This window comes from Rhineura floridana, chromosome 1 (genome assembly GCF_030035675.1).
Source record: "Rhineura floridana isolate rRhiFlo1 chromosome 1, rRhiFlo1.hap2, whole genome shotgun sequence".
Lineage (NCBI taxonomy): Eukaryota > Metazoa > Chordata > Lepidosauria > Squamata > Rhineuridae > Rhineura > Rhineura floridana.
Genome location: NC_084480.1, coordinates 259,916,168 through 259,939,394, shown reverse-complemented (window position 1 = coordinate 259,939,394; position 23,227 = coordinate 259,916,168). Strand labels below are relative to the sequence as shown.

The 23,227-nt window shown below is 41.3% G+C and overlaps 1 pseudogene; it reads left to right on the top strand.

Moving 5' to 3' along the window:
- LOC133377379 (monoacylglycerol/Diacylglycerol O-acyltransferase-like) overlaps positions 1–17,591 on the top strand; it is a 28,187-nt pseudogene extending 10,596 nt beyond the window's left edge.
- Positions 17,592–23,227: the final 5,636 nt, after the last annotated feature.

Below are 23,227 nucleotides of genomic sequence, written 5' to 3'. Positions count from 1 at the left end.
CTTAGTTGCCTTCTTGCTGCCATAGCCCCATGTCTATGGGCAAGATACAGGCATTTGTCGGGCATTTTTCATGAAAAAAGATCTGCCCTGCCTTTCTGTGAAATTTGAGATTCAAAATCTTAGGGAGAATGGGAGGTTGCCACCAAAAACAGCAGCATTCCATCACCTTTACTGCCTTAGAAAAGTCTAGTTAAATGAGTTTAATGTGATGTCATCACATTTGCAAGTTTCCCTTCTTGTCTGCCTCCTTGGTTACCATTAGTAGAATGAGGAAATGTACAGCATGTCATATCATGTATTTTGTTATAGTAGATATTGCCACAGGGTTGCTACTTTTAGTAGGTGTTAGTTGCTATGTCTACTTTTGGTCATAATGTGCAGTTTATGGAAGCTTGTTCTGGGTGCCTGTACAGAAAAGCTGAAGAAAAATGGAACGGGAAAGCAATACTTTTGGTAAGGAAGACTCATATACTGTGTATATATGTATGTATGTATGCATATGTATATATGTTTTTATTTATATATGTGTGTGTGTATATATATATGTGTGTGTGTGTGTACACAGAGAGAGAGAGAGTGTAAATGGAGAAGGACCAATCAACTGAGTTAAAATCCTGGTAAGAAAGAAGCACTGGGCGAATGTTTCCCATGTCCAGAAGATAGGCCAGTTACATTCTGGACAGTGTTACACTCTCCCTGAAGGAGCGGGTCACAGGCTGGGGTTACTTATGGAACACTCAACCTAATGAAATCAAGCTGGCCCTGACTATAATGAATTTTAGATGCCAACATAACACTTGGTTAATTCAGCATGTCTTCTGAAAATGTTACTGTTTTTATTTATTTATTTATTTAATTTATTGCATTTGTACACCGTCCCATAGCCAAAGCTCTCTGGGTGGTTTATAACAATTAAAAACAAATATACAAATTTAAAAAACACATTCTTAAAAAGCAATTTAAAAACACATGCTAAAATGCCTGGGAGAAGAGGAAAGTCTTGACCTGGCGCTGAAAAGATAAGTGTTGGCGCCAAGCGCACCTGGTCAGAAGGATCATTCCATAATTTGGGGGCCACCACTGAGAAAGCCCTCTCCCTTGTTGCCAGACTCCCACCTTCCCTCACAGTAGGCACCCGGAGGAGGGCCTTTGATGTTGAGCATAGTGTATGGGTGGGTTCGTGTCGGGAGAGGCATTCCATCAGGTATTGTGGTCCTAAGCCATGTAAGGCTTTATAGGTTAAAACCAGCACCTTGAATCGAGCTTGGAAACATACAGGCAGTCAATGCAAGCGGGCCAGAATCGGTTTTATATGTTTGAACCGTCTGGTCCCTGTTAGCAATCTGGCTGCTGCATTTTGCACAAGCTGCAGTTTCCGAACCATCTTCAAAGGCAGCCCCATGTAGAGCGCATTGCAGTAATCTAACTTGGAGGTTACCAGAGCATGTACAACTGAAGCCATGTTATTCCTGTCCAGATAGGGGCGTAGCTGGGCCACCAACCAAAGTTGGTAGAAGGTACTCCGTGCCACCGAGGCTACCTGAGCCTCAAGTGACAGAGATGGTTCTAGGAGAACCCCCAAGCTACGAACCTGCTCCTTCAGGGGGTAGTGCAACCCCATCCAGGACAGGTTGGACATCCACCATCCGGTCAGAAGAACCATCCACTAGCAGCATCTCAGTCTTGTCTGGATTGAGCCTCAGTTTATTAGCCCTCATCCAGTCCATTGTGGCAGCCAGGCACCGGTTCAGCACATTGACAGCCTCACCTGAAGAAGATGAAAAGGAGAAATAGAGCTGCGTGTCATCAGCATACTGATGGCAACGCACTCCAAAGCTCCAGATGACCGCACCCAACGTTTTCATGTAGATGTTGAACAGCATGGGGGACAGAACTGACCCCTGTGGAGCCCCATACTGGAAAGACCAGGGTGCGGAGCAATGTTCCCCAAGCACCACCTTCTGGAACGGACCTGCCAAGTAGGAGCGGAACCACCGCCATGCAGTCCCTCCCACTCCCAACTCAGCCAGTCTTCCCAGAAGGCTACCATGGTTGATGGTATCGAAAGCCGCTGAGAAATCAAGGAGAATCAACAGAGTCACACTCCCCCTGTCTCTCTCCCGACAGAGGTCATCATACAGGGTGACCAAGGCTGTTGTGCCAAAACCAGGCCTGAAACCCGACTGAAATGGATCCAGATAATTGGTCTCATCCAAGAGTGTCTGGAGCTGGCCTGCCACCACTCATTCAACAACCTTGCCCAGGAATGGAACATTTCCTACCGGCCTATAGTTATTAAGATTTTCTGGGTCCAGCGAGGGTCTCTTCAGGAGTGGTCTCACTACCGCTTCTTTCAGGCAGCCAGGGACCACCCCCTCTCGCAGAGAGGCATTGATCACTTCCCTGGCCCAGCTGGCAGTTCCGTCCCTGCTAGCTTTTATTAGCCAAGAAGGGCAAGGATCCAGCACAGAAGTGGTTGCATGAACCTGTCCAAGCACCTTGTCAACGTCCTCAAGCTGCACCAACTGAAACTCATCCAAGAAATTGGGACAAGGCTGTGCTCTGAATACCCCCCTTGATTCACCTGCTATAACACTGGAGTCTAAGTCCTGACTGATGCTAAAGATTTTATCCTGGAAGTGCCTAGCAAATTCATTACAGCGGGCCTCAGATGGTTCTACCATGTCCTTGGGGCCAGCGTGTAATAGCCCCTGGACAATTCTGAAGAGCTCTGCTGATTGATGATTTGATAGCGGTAGCAAAATATTTTTTTTGCTGCCCTCACTGGCCCTAAATACAGCTTACCATGGGTATTTACCAGTGTGTAATTGCATCCACCAGGAGTTCGTCTCCATCTGCACTCAAACCATCTCCTATATTGTTTCATCGCTCTTAGCTCTGGGGTATACCATGGAGCCGTATGAGTTCTACACAGGAGAGGGCGCTTGGGAGCAATCATGTCAACTGCCTGGGTCATTTCTGTATTCCACAGTTCAACCAGGGTTTCGACAGGCACACCAGCCCTATCAGCCAGAAAACTCCCCAGCGCCCTTTGGAAACCATCCGGATCCATTAGTCTCTGGGGGCGGACCAACTTAATAGGTCCCCCACTCTTGCAGAGGGGAAAAGCCACTGTAAGTGTAAACTTCAGCAAACAGTGATCTGTCCATGACAAAGGGACTGATGTAAGCCCCCCTCATTCAGATCACCATCTCCATGTCCAGTTGCAAAAACCAAGTCTAGAGTATGCCCTGCTACATGTGTTGGGCCAATGGCATGTGGGGACAGTCCCATAGTTGTCATGGAGATCATGAAATTCTGAGCCGCCCCAGATAAGGTGGCCTCAGCATGTATGTTGACATCCCCCAGAACCAACAGTCTGGGGGATCTCAACAGTACAACCAAGACCATCTCCATCAGCTCAGCTAGGGAGTCTGTTGGGCAGCGGGGTGGGCGGTACACCAACAGAATCCCTAGTCTGTCCTGCTGACCCAACACAAGGTGCAAACAGTCCAGACCAGTAGTCACATGGATAGGGTGCTTGCAGAGGGAGATGGAGCTCCTATAGACCACAGCAACCCCCTCCCTGACCCTCAGGTCTATCCTGATGCTTAACCAGGTACTCTGGCGGACATAGCTGGGAGAGACTGACTCCTCCCTGCTCACCCACCCAGGTCTTGGTTATACATGCCAGATCAGCTACCTCATCCACAATTAAATCAAGTCCTCCTCCTCACAATACCATATCTCCCTCTACCCATCACTACACTAATTGGGGCCCCCTCAAGATCCCCACTTGGCTCTGAGTCCTCTCTCCCAGGCACATGACTCAGGACCCACAAAAAGCCAGGCAATCGGCAAAGCAGGAGCCACCTCAGCCAGCCAGCTTATGTATCCTCTCCAGGGAAGGGACAGGTGGATGATATCAGCAACAGCTGGCTGAGTACTGGGGGCCTGGTCCTGCAAGGTGTGACACCTGCAGAGCAGAAGTCCAACAGGGAGAGGGTGGTGGTGGTAGCTGAGCAGTAGCAGCAAGCAAGCAGGCAGGCAGATAGCAGCAGCAAATGGCTCTCCTTCTTCCCTGGGTGATGGTGGTCCCCTTCCTCCTGCTGGCACTGGGTTTATAGCTACACAGGCTTTGCATGCATGATTGGGCATAAAACTACAGCACTCGCTTGGCAAGAAAAGAGTTCACATAAGAACATAAGAAGAGCCTGCTGGATCAGGCCAGTGGCCCATCTAGTCCAGCATCCTGTTCTCACAGTGGCCAACCAGGTGCCTGGGGGAAGCCCGCAAGCAGGACCTGAGTGAAAGAACACTCTCCCCTCCTGAGGCTTCCGGCAACTAGTTTTCAGAAACATACTGCCTCTGACTAGGGTGGCAGAGCACAGCCATCATGGCTAGTAGCCATTGAAGAAAGGTTGTCAGTTGTAGGTGACTCACAAAAGTTTGAGTTTTGTAGACCATATGAGCCATGACTCAGTGATATGTCACAAGTCTTTCCAAGTATCTAGCCTGGAAAGTGATCCAGGATACCACTCACACCAGAACAATTCTCTGTTATATGTTCCTGAAGTCTGGAGCAAAGTTAGTGATCTAGATGAAAGGACTGAAGGCATACACAATTTCTTTTTCAGAGTCATTTCAGCATTTATATTACATACCAAATAACACCTCACAGAGAAGCAGTTACATTTATTTGCAATGAACATGGTCCTTCAAATGCAACCTTTAGACTAGATCACTGCTTTCCAATCCTTTTTCCTCACAGACCACTTGAAAACTGCTGAAGGCCTTTGCAGACCTAATGATTTTTCTGCCTGTTGTAGCAACCTGTAACTCACTCTGCTAGATGCTGTAGGATTTGTAATTGTATTTATCATTGTAATTGTATTTATTGCTTATGTATTGTATTTTATTTAATTACAAATTGAGCTCTATTGAATTCTTCTTATTATTAATTTTTATTCAAATTTTCAAAGACAAAAAAAAAACCAAAAGAATAATTAAACAATAAAATAAAATGTTGACTTCCGATTTGTCACAGATCAGTTATAAGTCTACAATATATAACAATCCTGTCTCCTAAATTATATTATAAAATCACTTTCCTCCAGTAGTTATCTTAATTAATCATCAAATCTCATAAACATTACTTTATTCTTCCCACAAAAAGTCAAAGAGAGGTTTCAGTTCCTTGAGAGAGATATCTTTCAATTTTTCTCCAAATAAACATGTTGATTAATCCATCTCATTCAAATCTGTTAGGTCCAATAATTTCAATAGCCATTCTCATTATCAATGTTAATTCCATCTTCTATCTTCAATAATCCTATTAAGTCCAATAATTTCAGTAACCATTCTTCCATTATCAATAATCCTATTGAATCCAATAATTTCAGTAGCCATTCTTCCATTATCAGTATCCCATAATAATCTTGTTGTCATAGTCATAATCCAAATAAATATATAGATTAATCCGTCTCGCCAAACCTGTTTGAGCCAATAATTTCAATAGCCATTCTTCCATTGTCAATATTAATTCCATCTTCCGTCTTCAATAGTCCTGTTCAGTCCAGTAATTTCAGTATCCATTCTTCCATTATTAGTATCCCATATTAATCTTGCTGTCATAGCCATAGTCATATAGTAAGAGTCTGATGGGAATTTCCTTTATCACAAATATTTTCTTGCCATCAATTCTGAATATGTTGCTAAAATATTGTTGTAAAGTCATATCTCTGTTCTTCTTTTTTACAAAATGCACTGGCTCATCTCTTAAGAATTTTTCCATTGTCACATATCTGTAGTCCATTCCATAGATTTTTTCTATGTCAAGCTCCATCACATCATTCCAGTCCAAAAAATTATCCAAGACATTAATAACTTTATCTCTATTATCTTCATTAATTTCTACAGAGACAACGTTGATTTCCAAACAGTAAACTTTATTTCTAGTATCCATAAACTCCAGATCTTTTTCCAATTTCACATTTGTTCCAATCTCCAGAGCTTGCATCTTCCCTTTAGTTTTTCTTTTTTCATCTCTAATCTCATCAACTATTTCTTTAAACTCCTGCATCATTTTACTAAATTCATTTTTCATCTCCTGTCTACCCTGTCTCAGGGTTTGTTTCGTTATCTCAATCTCATCCATTATTTTCTGAAACATAATTTCTTCCATGGTCTCAACCACTTTCCTGATTGCCATTCTTAAAACCACAAAAACAAAAATTATTTCAGTCACAATTGGGTTAATATTCCAGGCTTGATGAAGTCACAGTGTAGACAGTACAGCCTGCCTTATCTCTTATATTCAGGAATACAAAACAAATTTAGTTCCCAGCTTCAAAAGAGTTAGTAGCGTCGTGAACAAGCAGATTCAGCAAAATGAAATAGACCAAAAAAAAAAATAGTCCCAGACATATAATGCTCCAAAGTTCATAAATCAAATTTATTTATTTCTTTTCCCTCCTCGAAATAGAAATCCCTCTTCCGTTTATATCTTTAGAATGCACTTCCCGGCCAGCTTTTTGCAATAAAAACTAAGATAGGCTTTTTCAGTTTCTTTCCTCCTTAGATTCATGAATAACAGAGAAAATTTTTAACTCACCCAGCAGTTCTTATATAGCCAATTCATTGACAAATCTTTTTTGCTGCAACGATTTAAACCAAATGGAAAAAAAAATAGAAAGAAGGATGCTTGCTTGTTTAAGTTCGTTTTCTTTGAAGAAAAGATAAACGTGTCACTTAGTCAGTTAGAGCTTGATGGACGTCCTCCGGCATTGCTGGCTGAACCTTCTCTCATAAATTAATGAGATCCAGTCCTCCCAAACAAAAACAGGCTTTAATGGTTAATCTCTACGTTTTTCCCTGCCCGGGAAAAAATCATCACCAGTCAAAAAAGAATGTTCTGACTGATTTATACTGAAAAAGTTTCTTCTGAGACGAGAGCTCATCTCAAAAAGCAGGCACAAGCAAAGTCATCCTTCCCGGAAGTCCTATTGAATTCAAACTGTAATACAATAAAATATAATATAAAAATAAAAAGCAATAAAAATTTTAAAATGCCGGCTAGCTTTTTATTGTATATTTATTTGAACTCCATCTTTCTTTTTATTTGTATTTTTGTCCTGTTTAATCACAAGACTGAATTGTATGTGGGACAAAAACTGTCTCAGTAATAATAATAATAATAATAATAAAAATAAAAAATCATTAGGCGTATAATAAAGGGCTTAAGGCTGATTTTTTTGTTCTTGGCAGAGATGAGGTGAGAAGTAGGGTCCTTGCAGCTCCTCCTCTCAGTCCCCCAGCTCTCAAACTCATGTTCTGTGAGAAAGAGAGAGATTCCCATCCCAGAGAGAGATAGACTGTTGACAATCTCTGCTAATATCTATACAAATGTACATAACATGCATCACCTGAACTCACATGATCTAGAGTTACCTTAGATCTTGCAAGATTTGCAAATGAGAAGCAATAGGGTTTTATATTAGTTTTGATTGTCTATTGGGCTATCATAGGTTATATGTTTTTTTCATTTTCTATGGCAAAAACTCCAACTTCAGTGGAATTTATGTGATGTGTTCTAATCATTTGAATTTGGCTAATGAATGCTTTATTCTTTCATCAGAACTTTAGCAGTAGTACTAAAATATTAATAAAAAAGAAAAGGGAAAGAAAAAATACTTTACATACATCATTCAGCTGTATTGCTAATTATAGATATAGATATAAAAGATAAACAGCATTTTGTCAAAAGCATTTTTGTCTACATTTTATACCTCCTTCTTGGTTTTCCAAGCTTGGCATGGAATGCTTCTCATACAGAATTAATTTGAAATGCTGCATATTTATTATCATAATCATCATATTCAAAATAAAAAATATATGTACCGCCTTCAAGTTGATTCCAACTTATGGTGACCCTATGAATAGGGTTTTCATGAGGCTGAGAGGCAGTGACTGGCCCAAGGTCACCCAGTGAGCTTCATGGCTATGTGGGGATTTGAACCCTAGTCTCATTTTGTTCTCACAACAACCCTGTGAGATAGTAGGTTAGACTGGCCCAGGCAGGGTTATTCAGTGAGCAAAAATGATGCAAATAGGATCTCTTTTAATTGTGCTATCGACCTGCTTACTTCCACTCTGACTGGTGCATCTTGCAGCATGGGGAAGAGATGGGGGCACATCACAGCTGAAGTTCATCCATATAGGAGCATTATCTCTTGTTTATTACAGAGACGCCTGTTGCAGGTTTTGCTGCTGAGAGCAGCAGTCAGTTAGTGCAGCCACTTGAGTCACAGCTTGTTGATCCTGAGGAGGCAAAACTAGAAAGTGAGGTTCAGAAAGGAGGCCCTGTGCATGAGGAGGAGGAGGGCATGAAGCAGTGCCAGTTGCCCACAGCCACATCTGCAGAACAGCAAGTACCATGGTTTGGCTTTGAGAAAGCTTGTACATTTTTGAGCCAGAGTGGGAAAAATGTTGTTGTACGATGCAATTACTGCCTTCCAAGGATCAAAAATCTGAGATCAGCTGTTTCCTCCTCATCCAATGTGAAGAAACATTTTGAGGTAAGCCTTGACCATTGTCTATTTATGTTTAAATTGTGAAGTTCCTCTTCCATTTTTTCTTGGATTCATGCTTTGTTCTTCTTCCTCAGAGGGCACACCCTGAGAAGCTGAGAGCAATTGAAGAAGCAATAAAGGCAAGGAGACGTGGCCTTCCTGAACCAATGCATGACACCCCTCCTCCCAAAATGCTGAAGCAGCAGCAGACAACCCTTGAGAGGTGGGGATCTGGCAGGGAGCCTGTCACCCAGAGCAATCTCGACAGGAGAATCATTGATTTCATTGTAGAGGAGACATTACCACTTCAGACTGTGGACAAACCATCATTCATTAATCTGGTTCGCATTGGACTCCCCAAAGATCTCACCATCATATGTGCCAAGACTCTGAGAGACAGAATTGAGAAGAGAGCATGCCACATGAGAGAAATTCTTGCAAACAGAATGGGTGCTGTGGCATATATAGCAACCACTGCAGATTGTTGGACCAATGGCAAGAAGAGTTACTTTGGGGTAACAGCCCACTGGATCAACCCAACTACCCTGAAACGTGAGGTCGGGGCCTTGGCTTGTAAGCGTCTGAAGGGGCGCCATACATACGATGTCCTTTCAAAAGCACTGCATGATGTACATGTGCAGTACAGGATCCACAACAAAGTTATGTGCACTACTACAGACAATGGCTCCAACTTTGTGAAAGCGTTCAGAGTTTTCATGGCCAAAGAACCAGTGGAAGCTGCAGGCACCAGTGACAATGATGGTGATAACCAGGAGGAGGAGGAGGCTGAGGTGGAGTTTGTGCCTATCTGTGAGATCCTGGACACAGGACCTGAGGCAGAGGAAGAAGCTGCAGACTCAGGAGAGCATTTTGTTTTACCACCACACCAGAGATGTGCTAGCCACACCCTCAACCTTGTGGCAACACAAGACATAGAGGCCATGCTTTCTGACTCCTCCAAAAGTAGTCTTCTTGGTCCTTTCAAGAAACAGTTTCGTTCCTTGATGGGAAAGTGCAGCAAGTTGTGGTCCAAGCAGAACCAGTCAGCACAGATTGCTGAGTATATCCATGCGCAATGTGGTGTGTATCTGAAGGTACCGAATAAGACCAGGTGGAATTCCACCATTGATGCATTGAAGCAACTACATGAGCTCCTGTCAACTGTGCCACTAAAAATGCATGCCATAATGGACCGCTGCTCCTTGTCCAGGATCACAGCTGCTGAGATTGAAGTGGTACAGGAATACACAGAGATTATGGAGCCACTAGCCCAGTCCCTAGATATCCTGCAACGGGAGAACGGCATGTTCATGGGGTATTTGCTACCAACGCTCTGCAATCTGGACCGCAAGTTAGAAGGACTGGAAAACAAACCTGAGAGGTACACATACTGTTTTCAGCTGCTGAGAGGTGTGCGTGACGCCCTAAGAAAGCGGTTTGCAGCTATCTGGGAGGACAAGAGGCTTCTTCTGGCAGCCTGCCTACACCCTCGCTTCAAACTAGATTGGCTGGAATCGTGTCAGGCCGCCACCCATACCAACAAGTAAGAACATTAGGGAAGCCCTTTGGGTGGATTACTCCAAGGGAAATGTTGTCTCAAGGGAGGCATCAGAGGGCTTAAGGTGGTAGGCAGGGGCTGGTCCTTTTCTTCCTGGGGCTCCTCATCACAACCTTGGGTTGCTGCAGGTAATCCTTAAGGGTCTGCTGTGCTGCCCCATGAGTGTGGTGACTTGGTCACCTTCCTACCTTCCATGTCATCATCCACAGGCTCAGGCTGGACCCTGAACCAGGGGACATGACAAGCATCAGGAAATGAAGAGCAGATGATGGTTTCCTAACATATATGTGTTAACATATCCTCTCTCTTTCTTAGATACACAATGGAAGCCTTGTTGAAAGCTGAAATAAAGATGGGTGTACTTAATGAGGACAGTGATCAGTCTTCAGATAAAGACCAGGAAGGAGATGACTTAGAAGATGACTTCTTTAACTTTCTGCCCCAGGGCAAGAAGTCAGCAGTGGACACTGCTGAGGAGGAACTGGTGAGGTACCTGAGGTCTCCCAGCAGGGAAGTGTCATCACTCCATGGCTTTCCACGTGTGCTGCGGTGTTTTTTGCAGCACAACACAGGCATGCCTTCAAGCACCGCAGTAGAACGCCTGTTCAGTACTGGTGGCAACATAATGACTGTAAAAAGACATTCCTTGTCTGACATGCTCTTTGAGCATCTTGTTCTTTTGAGACATAACAGAAACATATTATAAAAGCATTTCAAGTGTAAAATTTGATTTCAAGAGTTGGGGTATCTAATCTTATGGATAATTTTTTTTATTCTACTACCCCATGTGTGTGTATTTTTAATATTGTTTTAGGCTTCTTAGATGTGCAGCAGCCAAGGCCAGCACCTTGTAGGAGTTTTTTTAAAAAAGTAACTGAAATGTAATTGTAGTGATTACTTTTGAGAAAAAGTAATCAGTTACTTTCAGAGCAATTGTAACTGTAACGGTAATTACTACTTTTTGGGCCAAGTAATTGTAACTGTAATTTATTACTTTTTAAAAGTAATCTTTCAAGCTCTGCATTTAACAATATCCAGTCTAAATAATTTTTGGAAAGGGAGAGGATAATTCATGGCATGACTTACAATATCATTGCAGAAAATGCAAGGACAACAGACTGACTTGGTTTTATTTCAGACACAACCACTGTCAAATTTCTGGCATTTGGTAAAGCACTTCTATCTAGACCCAGTCTCTACCCAAATGTACCTGGGCTGCTGACAAGTAGGGCATGAAGGCAACACTATTTCCGTTTGCTCTCAGCCAGTGGCGTAGTCGTCCAGGGTCTCAGGGGGTCTTAGACCCCTTACCTTTTTGGGAGCAGGGTCCCCGCATCCTATGAGCCAATCAGTATGAAAGGGGAGTGTGTTGGCCACTGAGAAGAGTCTAATATGCTTCCTTGCCCTTTCCTGCTGATTAGAGCAAATGAGTGAAATGAGGCGACTTAGACTCTTCTCAGTAGCTAACATCCTCTCCTTTTCTGCTTATTGGCTCCTAGGGATGTCTGTTGTTGTGGGAGAAGGCATTAACAAGGATCTCATTCTCAACCCAGCAACAAAAAAAGACCGAGGGGTGTGGCTATGACTATTTTATTTATTTATTATTTGATTTATATCCCAGCCTTCCTCCCAGCAGGAGCCCAGGGCGGCAATATGACTATCATGAAGGGACCCTGAACTTCTGAATTTGCCACCACACTACTGCTCTCAGCATCATGAATGTAGATGTATACTTCCTCAGTACAAGGAAGTTCTGTTGAGCTATCTTGGCTGATAGGAGGCTTCTTAGAAGAGGTTTGGTTGGCACCAGGATGAAGAAATTTTGGTGGGTGGAGCCAAGGTAGATTGTAAGAGTGGTTTGCCAGGATGCGTGGGAACTTCTAGAACTCTTTTTTTGGCAGCATCAGTTTCCTGTGTGTGCATATTTATTTTCAAGTTAAAGGCCATATATTGTATGAACTTTAAATATGCTAAATGAAACTATCACTTTTTCTCTCCTTCCTTAGCCCATCATCCCAATGTATACACAAAATATACAGGAAGAATTTAGGAACTCCCCACAAACAAGTAAGGCATGCTTCTCGTGTATTACAGATATTTACTGTACTGGGGGGGAAAGGTTTTGTTCTCCGGTCTGCAGCTGAGTGCCTGTTTCAAAATACTTGCATAGTTCTTGCTTAACATCAAGTAACCTTGTCCATTGAACAGATTAGGAAAGCTTTTATGAGTCCTGGTTTGAGGGATCAGGGAACTCCCATGCATGCTAGGAGCTGCACATTTAATTCTGGTGCTAATGTGGACATTTAGATTTAACTTAAAATGTTTTTAAAACCACTCCTTCTCCTAAAGTGCTTGGGAGGGGAAAACAGTAATCACATCTGGGATAGAAGGACCTCCTTTTTCAGGCTTCCCATAGGCATCTGGTTGGCCACTATGGAAACAAGATGCTGGACTAGACGGGCTATTGGCCTGATACAGCAGTCTTTTCCTGTGTTCTCTTGGGTACAGGCAAACTTAAGTGGCTAGGATAATAAGAGGAGAGCTAGCAATCTTTTCACACTGGCTGGGTAACAGGCTTTTGTTGGACCTCGTAGTTGAGCTCAGTGGATGAAGGTAACAGCCAGTGATGTTTTAAACTCTCTTGCCCTTTTCCTTTAACTCCAAAGGATTTAAGGAAGAAAGATTATCCTCAGGGAAAGAGAATATGCTGCATGGCTCCACCGCTTCCTCCTCACAGCGGAACAAGGTTATTTTCTGAAGCACAAGCCAAGTGCTAAAATGGCTTGCTTTCTCTTTCTACCACCCACACTTGACAACCTCAGTACAAAGTGGCCAGTAGCCTCTCTGTTCCTCCCCTCTCTTGTCCTAAACAAGGAATGGGCAGCTGATGAAGGTGTTTGGCTGGGCAGCTTCTGCATTATGTATGCAGCCAAAAAACACCACCACCCTCATCTGATAGCAACTAGAGCCCATGGATGCCCAGAAAGCAGAGAAAGTGTTGGAGGTAATTCTCTAAAAGGTTGGGAGGGGCTTCTCTTGTTTCCTGCCTTTTTAAAAAAATCCTCAAAACTTATCTAAGCCAATCCAGTTGGCTTCTGCTTGCTTTTTCATGGCGCAGAGTGGTAAGCGGTGGTAACACAGCCGAAGCTCTGCTCACAGCTGGAGTTTGATTCTAACGGAAGGAGGAAGTCGAATCTCTGGTAAAAGGGGTCAAGGTCCACTCAGCCTTCCATCCATCCGTGGTCGGTAAAATGAGTACCCGGCATATGCTGGGGGGTAAAGAAAGGCCGGGGAAGGAACTGGCAATCTCACCCCATATAAATGGTCTGCCGAGTAAATGTCGCAAGACGTCACCCTAAGAGTCGGAAATGACTTGCACTATAAGTGCGGGGACACCTTTACTTTACCTGTCAGAGGCGGTGCAAAGCACTTTGGAGAAGCATAACTCGGTCTCTCTCCTTCTGCCTTATGAGACACGGGATTGGAATGTGGCAAGAGCTGAATAGCAGCAGCAAGGCCTAGCCTTTGATATGGAAACATGACAGAAAAGGGACAGCAGCTTTCAGTCTCTCTTCTCCCCTGAGCAAGCTGTCCATCTTCCCTGCTCTGAGATGCAAGCAGCAGTAGGCGCCAAGGCATATGCTGGACACAACTTAAACAATTCAGTCCCCCACTTCTTCCGTCTTGGTAGGAGATTTGTAGGAAACTTGCTTTACTATAGAAGCAGCCTCCCAACAAGCTTGGGAACAGCCATCATTCAGTGGTAGAGCATCTGCACTTGCAGAAGGTCCCAAGTTCAATCCCTGGCATCTTCAGGCGGGGCTGGGAGAGAATCCTGCCTGAAACCCTAGAACGGTGCTGCCAGTCAGTGTAGACAATACCGAGCTAGATAGACCAATGGTCTGACTCTGAACAAGGCAGCTTCCTGTATTCCTTGGGCAACATCCCTCTCAATTTGTCAAGACTGGGCAGCCTCTTGAGGAGTAACCTACAAATTATGTGCTTAGGAAACTCACAAGTTTAAAAGAATCCTGGACCTGGGGGAGTTGTGCCATTGTGCTATAGAGCAAGATGAAAAAATTATCAGGCTAGATGTCTTGCTGACTATACACATTTCGAAAGAAGTCTAGAGCATATCACAGTAAATGAGTTTGTTACCGACTGCATTGTGCAACAATGTGTATGATTCGGCTGCATACATTTACCAATTAAAGCTCTAGTTAAAGCTTCTACAGCTTTTTGAGCTTAAAGATAAACATCTTAAACATACTGATGTGTATAGATGTGTAGAAACTATCCTTAGACTTTGGGATAGTATGTGATGAAATACAAATAAATAAAATGACTGTGTATTCAGTATATATGAATGCAGGAGTTCAAATAGTAGTGACCACATCTTAGAAATAAATGATCCCAAAAACAGGGAATAGAGAGAATAATCTCAATCCTGCAAAATCCTTTATACATGTCCTATGCTACATATTTGCAAACTGATGTTGCTTTAATTTCTGAAGAGCTGTTTTCTTGATCTGCAAGAAAGCTGTCAACATTAACTAGATTTGGTCACTCCCACCACCCCAATGTTAATGGTCTTTCTGGGTGCAGACTCTCCAGTGAATTCAAGGCCACAAGTATTTCCTCATTAATTTCCAACAGGATGTTTTTGTGTGCTCATTAAATTCACACCTCTGATGAAGTGAATGGCAAAGCCCTTGTAGTCAGAATACAGCATGTATGTATCCTACCAGTGGAACAAACAGTTATAGACTAATTCAATTGAAAATAATTTTGGATTTAAATAATTTATTTTTCTTTTCTTTTTTTAAAACAGATGTTTCTCTCTCTTCATTAAATAGTATTAGCTAGGTGGATTTTTGAATATATTCTGATACCTTTGGTTGTTCCGTATGGTGGATTTCCAGTCAAGCTTCGTACATATATTGGTGAACCCATTCCATACAATCCAAATGTAACTGCTGCAGAGTTAGTGACAAAGGTATGTTTTCTGCTAAACCAATATAAAATAATTTTGTAATAAAGCAGGTATTGAAGGTATGGTACTGAAGGTATGTTCAAAGTATTCCCATTTAAGAAAAAAAAGTTGTTGGCTTTCATACCTGATGGCAAATTCATTAAGCCCATTATCAAACCAGTCTTTCTAAAAAAACATCTGGATGTAATGCAATATTGTCACCTTTGGTACTATATTGCCAAGTAATTTGGAGTTAACATCTTAGTAGACATAGTTCAAGTCTTTGAATTCTAGTTTTGTTGGTACATGACTGTTGCAGATACTGTTTTCAAACAAGCTACACTGGTTTAACAGAGCGTCTCTGTCAGAGAATGTTTATGGCACGAGTGGGTAGAAAGTAGATCATGGTCCACTGGTCAGTTTTGGGTAGCTCATTTAGTACCTGGTGTTGGTTGCTAGGATTCTTGCAAAGAAAACTGGTTTGATCATGCAAAGTACTTCTGTTGTTCTTAAAAAAGGGTCCATACTTGGGATCACTTAACACAGTTTAAGTAATTCCTAATTGTTAAGAACTGCCAAGTATGCATGTGTGTGTTTGTTTTTAAGTACTAGGGATGGGGTTTGGTAGCTGGTACTGACCCAATGATAGGGCTTTCTTTGTGATGGTTTCTAGTTTATGGAATGCCCTCCCTGATTAGGTACATCTCTCTTGTTAACATTAAGGCAGAATTTTTAAAACATCCTGTTTGGATGGGTATTCAATAGCTCAAAAATAGTGTTCCTGGAAACCTTGAAATTACTCAGCTGGTAGGATATTTGATTGTTTTCAAATGCTTTTGTATTGTTTACTGCCCTAGGATCCTTTGGGAGGAAGAGCGGGATAGAAGTTTAAATAAATTAATTTTAAATAAATAGTTACCGCCAAACCTTAGGTGGGGAAAGAAACAGGTTCAGGTACATGCAGGAAGAGTTGACCCTTCACAAAATTTGGCCTATGCCATTTATGAAGTTCATGCATGGTTTTATATCAGAGCATATGTGCCTGTTGTCTTATAAATATCAATAAACAGACTCTTGCAGAGGTGTGAGCGCCTGGGAAAAATGTGTTTCCAAGGCATTTGCCGATAGGTAAAAAGGGTTTCAAATTACTTCTAAAAAACCCTATGAAATATTTTGGATGTATTTAACCCGAGGTTTGATGGTCGTATGTCAAGGATCATGTTGTTGCATCTCACATTGCAGATCCCGCATTAAGCAGGTGATTGGGCTAGCTAGATGACCTCAAAGAGACCTCTCAACTCTTTAGTTTTGTGTTTCTCTTTTAGAATATCAAATGATTTTCAAAGCAAGGTTTTAAAATATTATGTTGGCTGATTTTTAACCCTGAAAATGCTTTCCAAGAACCTAAAGTATTAGGAAATTACAATTCTTATATAAATACAACTCATATATTTTCCTGCTTGCTCCAGAGATCTCCATCTTCTGCCGCATGTGAAAGTAGCTGGGCTATGCTTAGCAAATATGCTTGTTAAATTAGCTGGCATGTGATGTGATAGCTGAGAAGCTTGTTTCAATCTGTGCAAAGCTACACTTGTCTGAAGTCAACTGATATTAAAAAAACAAAGTTCAGAACTGATTTTGAATTCAGCTATTGCTTTGTATTGCTTTTAAATGTTTTTATATTGCTGTACACCACCTGATGCTTGGCAAAGGGACAGTTTATAAACAAATATTGAACTTTGTTGATATGTTTGCCACCTTGGGCTCCTTCGGGAGGAAGAGGCAGGATATAAATTGAATAAATATTGTTATAACAATAACAACAACTGTCAAAAACTAGTTCTAATTAGAGAAACTTGTGAAGGTGATCCCCCCCCAAGACTATGTTGTTGTATGACGTGAGTTCCACATGGCTAATTTTACCATGAGATTTAACTGTATGATATACTATAGATTTTAATGTTATATTTAATAGCGTTTAATACTGTGATCAGTTAGGCACAACAAGGTGACCTCCAGATGTTGTTGGGCTGCAATTTCCATAATCTCTGAGCATTGGCTATAATGTCTGGCACTGATGGGAGCTGTAATCCAATAACTTCCAAAGGCATTGGATACCTCTGAGTTATGGAGAAGCCTGGTCGTAGTTTTTCCATCCCAGAGTTGGAGCAGTTTGAAAGAGGGATTGTTGTTCATATGTCCATCTATAGACTCCTTATGCTGCAATAGTGCCATGCTTAATTTTCTTCTTCTGTTTTTCTTCATTTTCAGACCAAGACTGCACTCCAGGCACTAATTCAAAGGTACCAGCAAATTCCTGGAAACATCTGTAGTGCTTTAATGGAAAGATTTCACAATGAAAAGGGACAAGGCAGAAATGATTTTGTTGATAAGGACCAATCCTACCATTAGGGGAGAGTGAGGCAGGTAGCTGAGTTTGAGTGTCATGAAAGGGGCAGCAAATTGTGTATTGATCTTATTAATGCTATATTTGTAGTGATGGTGAGAGGCAGAAACATTTGTGGGATTTTTCTGCCTCGGGTTCCAGAATAACTTGACCAGCTTTGAGTACTGTGCACCCTAAGATGCATTGCCTTGGGTGGCAGATGTCTTGGGCTGGTCACATTGACTCAGGTTAAAATCATGTTGTAATGAGTTTTGCTATCACATTCTGTTAACAGTTCTATTGCTGTAGGCTGTCTTGAAGCAATACCTATTCAGAATTTTGGACTTCAGTATTTAAAATTTTGTATTCTCATAATTGTTAGGTTGTAGTAATGGATATTTTGGAAATGTGAAAGGGTTTATGTACATGTGAAGATGTGAGGATGTGCCTTCTAAAAAAGTGTCTAAGGGACAGAGTGTAACAAAGTCAGTGTGTGCAACGCATTATACATCTTTAAAGGCAACTCTTACTGCAGTGGTTCTACTTTTTCTCCCACAGACCACTTGAAAGTTGCTGAGGGTCTTGGGGAACTACTTAATGATTTTTTCTGCCTGTTGTAGCAATTGTAATGCACTGTGCTAGACGCTGTATGATTTTAATTGTATTTTTTCTGCTGCTTTTATTGTATTACAATATAAATATAGTTAAAAATCAGCATGGATATTTAATATCCCATCTTCAACCACAAACATGTCAACCACAGACATCCCATGGACCACTTGAATGAAGCTCAGTTTGGGAATCCTTGTCCTAGTGGGAGGAATATGTGGGGAGGCAGGCCCTGACTGGCACGGGGTCCTGGAAGTCTTAAGGAGTAAGAACATGGGCTCTGCTTAATCAAATCAAAGGCCCATCTAGTCAAGGATCCTGTATTCACAATGACCAACTGGATAGATGCTTATGGGAAGCCTGTAAGCAGGGCAAGAGGTGTGTGAGTGAATATAAGCAGTTCATCTGTGGGAAGGCTGAGGGAGAAAGAGAGACTTAGATTGTATGATCCAGAGTTGAGAATAAGGAATCGGTTGTTTTCCTAAACTAGACCACTGTCTTTTCTTAAAAATAACCTGCCTGGCTGAGCTGCTGGGGTAGGCTACAAAGTTACTTAACAGTAACTTAAGTGTAGTGAAATTAGGGTCTGGGACACACATCCAATTTTCCACCCAAACATTCTTAAACACCACAGGTCAATATATATATACACACACACCAAAAAGATAATCCACAATGTACTGGAAAGGTTCAGACAGGCCTGGCAGAGTGGTCACTCGGGTACTGGCTAAAGACCCAGGAGCTCAGAAGGTCCCCTCACAGCTGCACAAGCCACCACTTGCTCATCCAGCTGCCCTCCTCCATGTGCCCAACTCTGGATTGGATATGTTGAGCAGAAGGCGCAGTAACTGCTTTCAAATGGGAGCTATTTGGCTGACAAGCCATCAAATCACCCAACATGCAATGGCAGGCAGAACAAACGGGGAGAACAGTAATGAGAATAGGGATGTGGGAGAAATCTGATTCAGTTCTCACTTAAAGTTCTCACTGAATCAAATTTGCACTTTCCGAAGTAATATGAGAAGTGAAACACAACCCTCCTTTGAAATTCGCACTTACCGGATTTTGCAATGCAATTCTCCAACCAGGATTTCAAAAAAATGCATATATTAGGGGAAAGTGTACATAACGATCAATATATTAGTGAAAATAACATACAAAAATGCATTATTAGGAGCAGTTGCTTGCAAAAATATGTACATTATCAAAATTGCATACAAAAGCGTGTTTACTATGAGAAATTCACACTAAAGTGCTGAAGAATTTTATGATTTTTTTAATGGCAAATTGCTACAGAAATATGGATAACTGAATTTAAAAGTGGAAAAAATGAGAAACTAAGAGAACCAAATTTAACTGATCCTTCCATCCCTAGCCACTACATATATGAGCTGAGCTTACCTCCTAATCCTGTTCAATAGTGCCTGCCTGTCTGCTGATGAACACACCCTTCTTGGGCATGGTATGAAGAAGATAACTCATCGAGGAAGAAGATAACTTTTCCTGATGTACCTAGCATTCCTCCAGAAATCCTTTATAGGTGGCTGTCTTGGCTTTTGGATCAGTGTGAGTTGTGTCTGAATAGCCTCGACTTCTATTATGTACGATGGAATAATGGCCTATCCATAGGTTGCTTGTGTAGATGAATGCATTAGAAATACTTATATTTATGACAAATTGTAGTTCTTTGGATAGGAAACTAGGAAAAGCTAATAACTGTCATTGGGTTTTACAAGTCCCATTAAATAAAAATGTGAAGAGTGTCTTGAGTTTTTTTGTGTGTGTGGGTGTGGTGGGGAACCATTATTGCGTAGTCCCTTCTGCTTCTAAGCTGTGGCATCTAAAATGGGCACTCCTTTCCCATCCACATCACATTTTCAGGGGATTTTTCTAGCTCTGGCTAAAATGTATTAATTCCTATATAAAAATCTTGAAGTGAGGGTGGGTTTTTTTTGGAAGTTATTTTGTTTTCAGATTCTGGTTAAATTCATAAACTGGCTGATTTTGATTTCTGGTTAAAAAAAATATATTACATGTTTTAAAAGGGGATTTTGTTTTCTAGAAGTGATTTTAAAACACGTGTATGTTGCACCTTAATCTGTGCTCTCAGAATGATGTTGTTTCTCTGCGAAAAGATCTCAGTCCAAATGCAAAAGCAGACATGCCAGACGTGCTTGTCATTTTCTGATTAGAAAAGCCTCTTAACACTTCACTACTGCAAGATTTCATTGGCTCTACCAATGTCGTTTTGTGGACCTAACTATCTGCAGTTGACTGCACATGGATGTTCTCTTTCACTGTAAATAATTTGTGTTTGGATCCTGAGAGGATTTGTGGGTGTGTGGTACAGCATGTTTCAAGGGTGGAAACCAAAGCAATTGGCAGTAAATGCAAAAATTGCTGTCAGTGGTAATTAGAGCTTAAATAAGCAGACCTTTTAAAGTATTAGGTTGGTGATAATTCTATGTCTTTTGCACCAGGCTCTGTTTGATGGATTTTGGAGATCTGATGAAAAACAAAGTAGATCTACATATCACTCTTCTGCTTTGTTGCAATATATAGAAATAAGAGTGTTCTGGTGATTAATTTTTGATATGTGCATTTTGTTTAAGTTGTATGTCTGACAGGGCAATGCTAAATACTTCTATTCAGAGGTAAACCCTGCTGAGTTCAATGGGACTTACTCCCAGGTAAGTGTATAGGATTACTGAATAAATTATACCCAAATTGTATTTTTCACAAAAAATTCAAGTCAACCAGTGAAATCCAAATGTTTGTATTTTTCTTTAACATGGGGGGGGTGTCATACCAGTAAATATTTGTTTTACTTTAAAGTGGTGGCGCTAAGAGGGAGGGGTGTTTGATAATAAAAGGGAGGAGACAAGGGGGCATGGCTGGATGAGCCACAAGATGGCCGCTTAATCTTAGCATCTCTATCCCCGGAGCAAAAAAGACTCCATTCTCAAAGAGTAACCACTAAAATTCACAAATATCGATCTGTCTGGCTGTTAGGGCATGATACCTTCCCATCCCAGGGCCAAGGAAGGTGTCTTGGAAGGATATTTCTGTCCAATTGAGCTGGATAATTCTAACTCAGCTAAAAGGCCTTTAGCAGACAACATAGCACCCGACCATCCTAAATTGGCACAAACGTCCCATGGAGATGCTGGAGTAAGCAACTCCAACTTTAAGGAAGAACTGGCATCACAAGTGGGAATACTGGAGAAAAAACTAGAAGGAAGTTGGATGGAAGCAATAAGAGCTATAGATGATAAACTGGAAACGTCAAACTCTTGAGTGGGAGATATTGCCGCTATGGCCTCAGAAGCTACGGATATGGGCCTAACAAATTCGGAAGACGTACTATTTTTGAAACATGAAAATAAAAACCTTAAAAATAGACTGGAAAACCTGGAAAATCACAGTCTTATATAAAACCTGAGATTTTGTGGAATTAAAGAAAATGCAGAAGAACATTCACCTTCAATGGCATCTTTTATAGGGGGATGGCTTGCCTCAATTATACCTGATTTTGAAATAACAGCTAACAACCTCAAAAGAGCCCACTGTGCATTAGCTATAAAACCTAAAGACTTGGCTCCACTGCAGGACATAATCGTATGCTTTGTGCTAAAGAGGAAGAGCTCCTGACATAAGTTAAAAAGCTTAAAGACCCTTTGAAGGAAAAGTGAAAATGGTCCTGCAGGACTTATGTCCTGAAACTTTGAGAAACTGCAGGGAATTTCGCCCCATGATGATACTGTTGCAAACGGCAGATATTCGCTATAGGTGGGGCTTCCCTTTTTGTTTGACTGTCTCATGGAATGTAAATACTGACAACATCCACTGCATGAGAAGCACTATCAGTTCTGCAGGCTTGCAACATAGAAGGACATAAGGACCTGAATCTAACACCTGAAGAAGGGGAAGAAGGGAGCAGGAGTCAACACAAAGAGGGAGAATGGCAAAGAAAACGATCAGGAAAAGCAACACCTAGGCAACCTAATGTAATGGAAGAGGAAGAAAATCGGCAAGAAACAATAGACACTTCATAAAATAAATAAAAAGCATTTTCATTAATTTTATAAGCTTATTCTGCATTTTAAGAAGACATACAATTTCTTTTTGAGAATTTTAACTAGTTACAAGGTGGCATTATTTATGTACGTAAAGGTATGTGTACATGCAGGAGTGTATAGACATATGAATGTATGAGCACATATGCTTGTGTATTTATTGTTTGTTTGAATGGGGGAAAACTTAATCAAATGTTGGGGACATAGTCCCCAGTGGTACTTTTCTTTTCTTTCTACTCTCTGAAATTCAGGGAGGAATCTCCAGGGGGGAGGTAAAAGGTAGCGAGAAATGTTACTGTTAATATAGCAAATTGTATTATCCTAGATGTTAGCAGTTTCCCCCTGTAGAAGATTGTGTGAATAAACACACAGGGCAAAAGCCAGAGTCTCACACCGCCTGGTGTAAGCGCAGTTTCAGTAAAAATACCGGACTGCATTGGGCAGACCCCACATTATTTAGTTAATAGGCAATTGTTTAGTTATGGTAAAGGTTCCTAGGGGAAAAGTTGGGGGTAAGGGGGGTAAAGGCAATGGCAATACTTCAAGGGAAAGAAAATATATTTTAGTTCAGGTATTCATAATGTATCAGCTCAAAAATCTCTGTTATGGGGGAGAAAATGGTTTAAAAATAGTGACTTGAAACATAAAAGGTTTAGGAAACGTGAGAAAGAGAAAGACATTAGAAAAATGCATCCTGCAATAATGTTTACAAGAGGTATACAGAATTTAAAATAGTTTTTACTTAATCATAGATATTTTGGAGAGAAATCTGTAGCATCTGGTACTTCAAAAGTGAGAAGTGTGGCTATAATCTTTAGAGCCAATTTGCCTTTTGCAGTAAAAAAGATATGAAAAGACCTGGGAGGGTGGTTCCTCTTCATAAAAGGATTGTTTAACGGTACAGAACGTTACACAATTGGCACAATTTATGTGAGGTCAGTATTATCATCCTAGTGGTGTTAGGCATTCCGAGGATGATGTACGTGAAGCACTTTGAATATGTGTAAACACTGCTGCATTTAGTCTTATCTGAATTCAGTTTCATTTAGTTTGCCA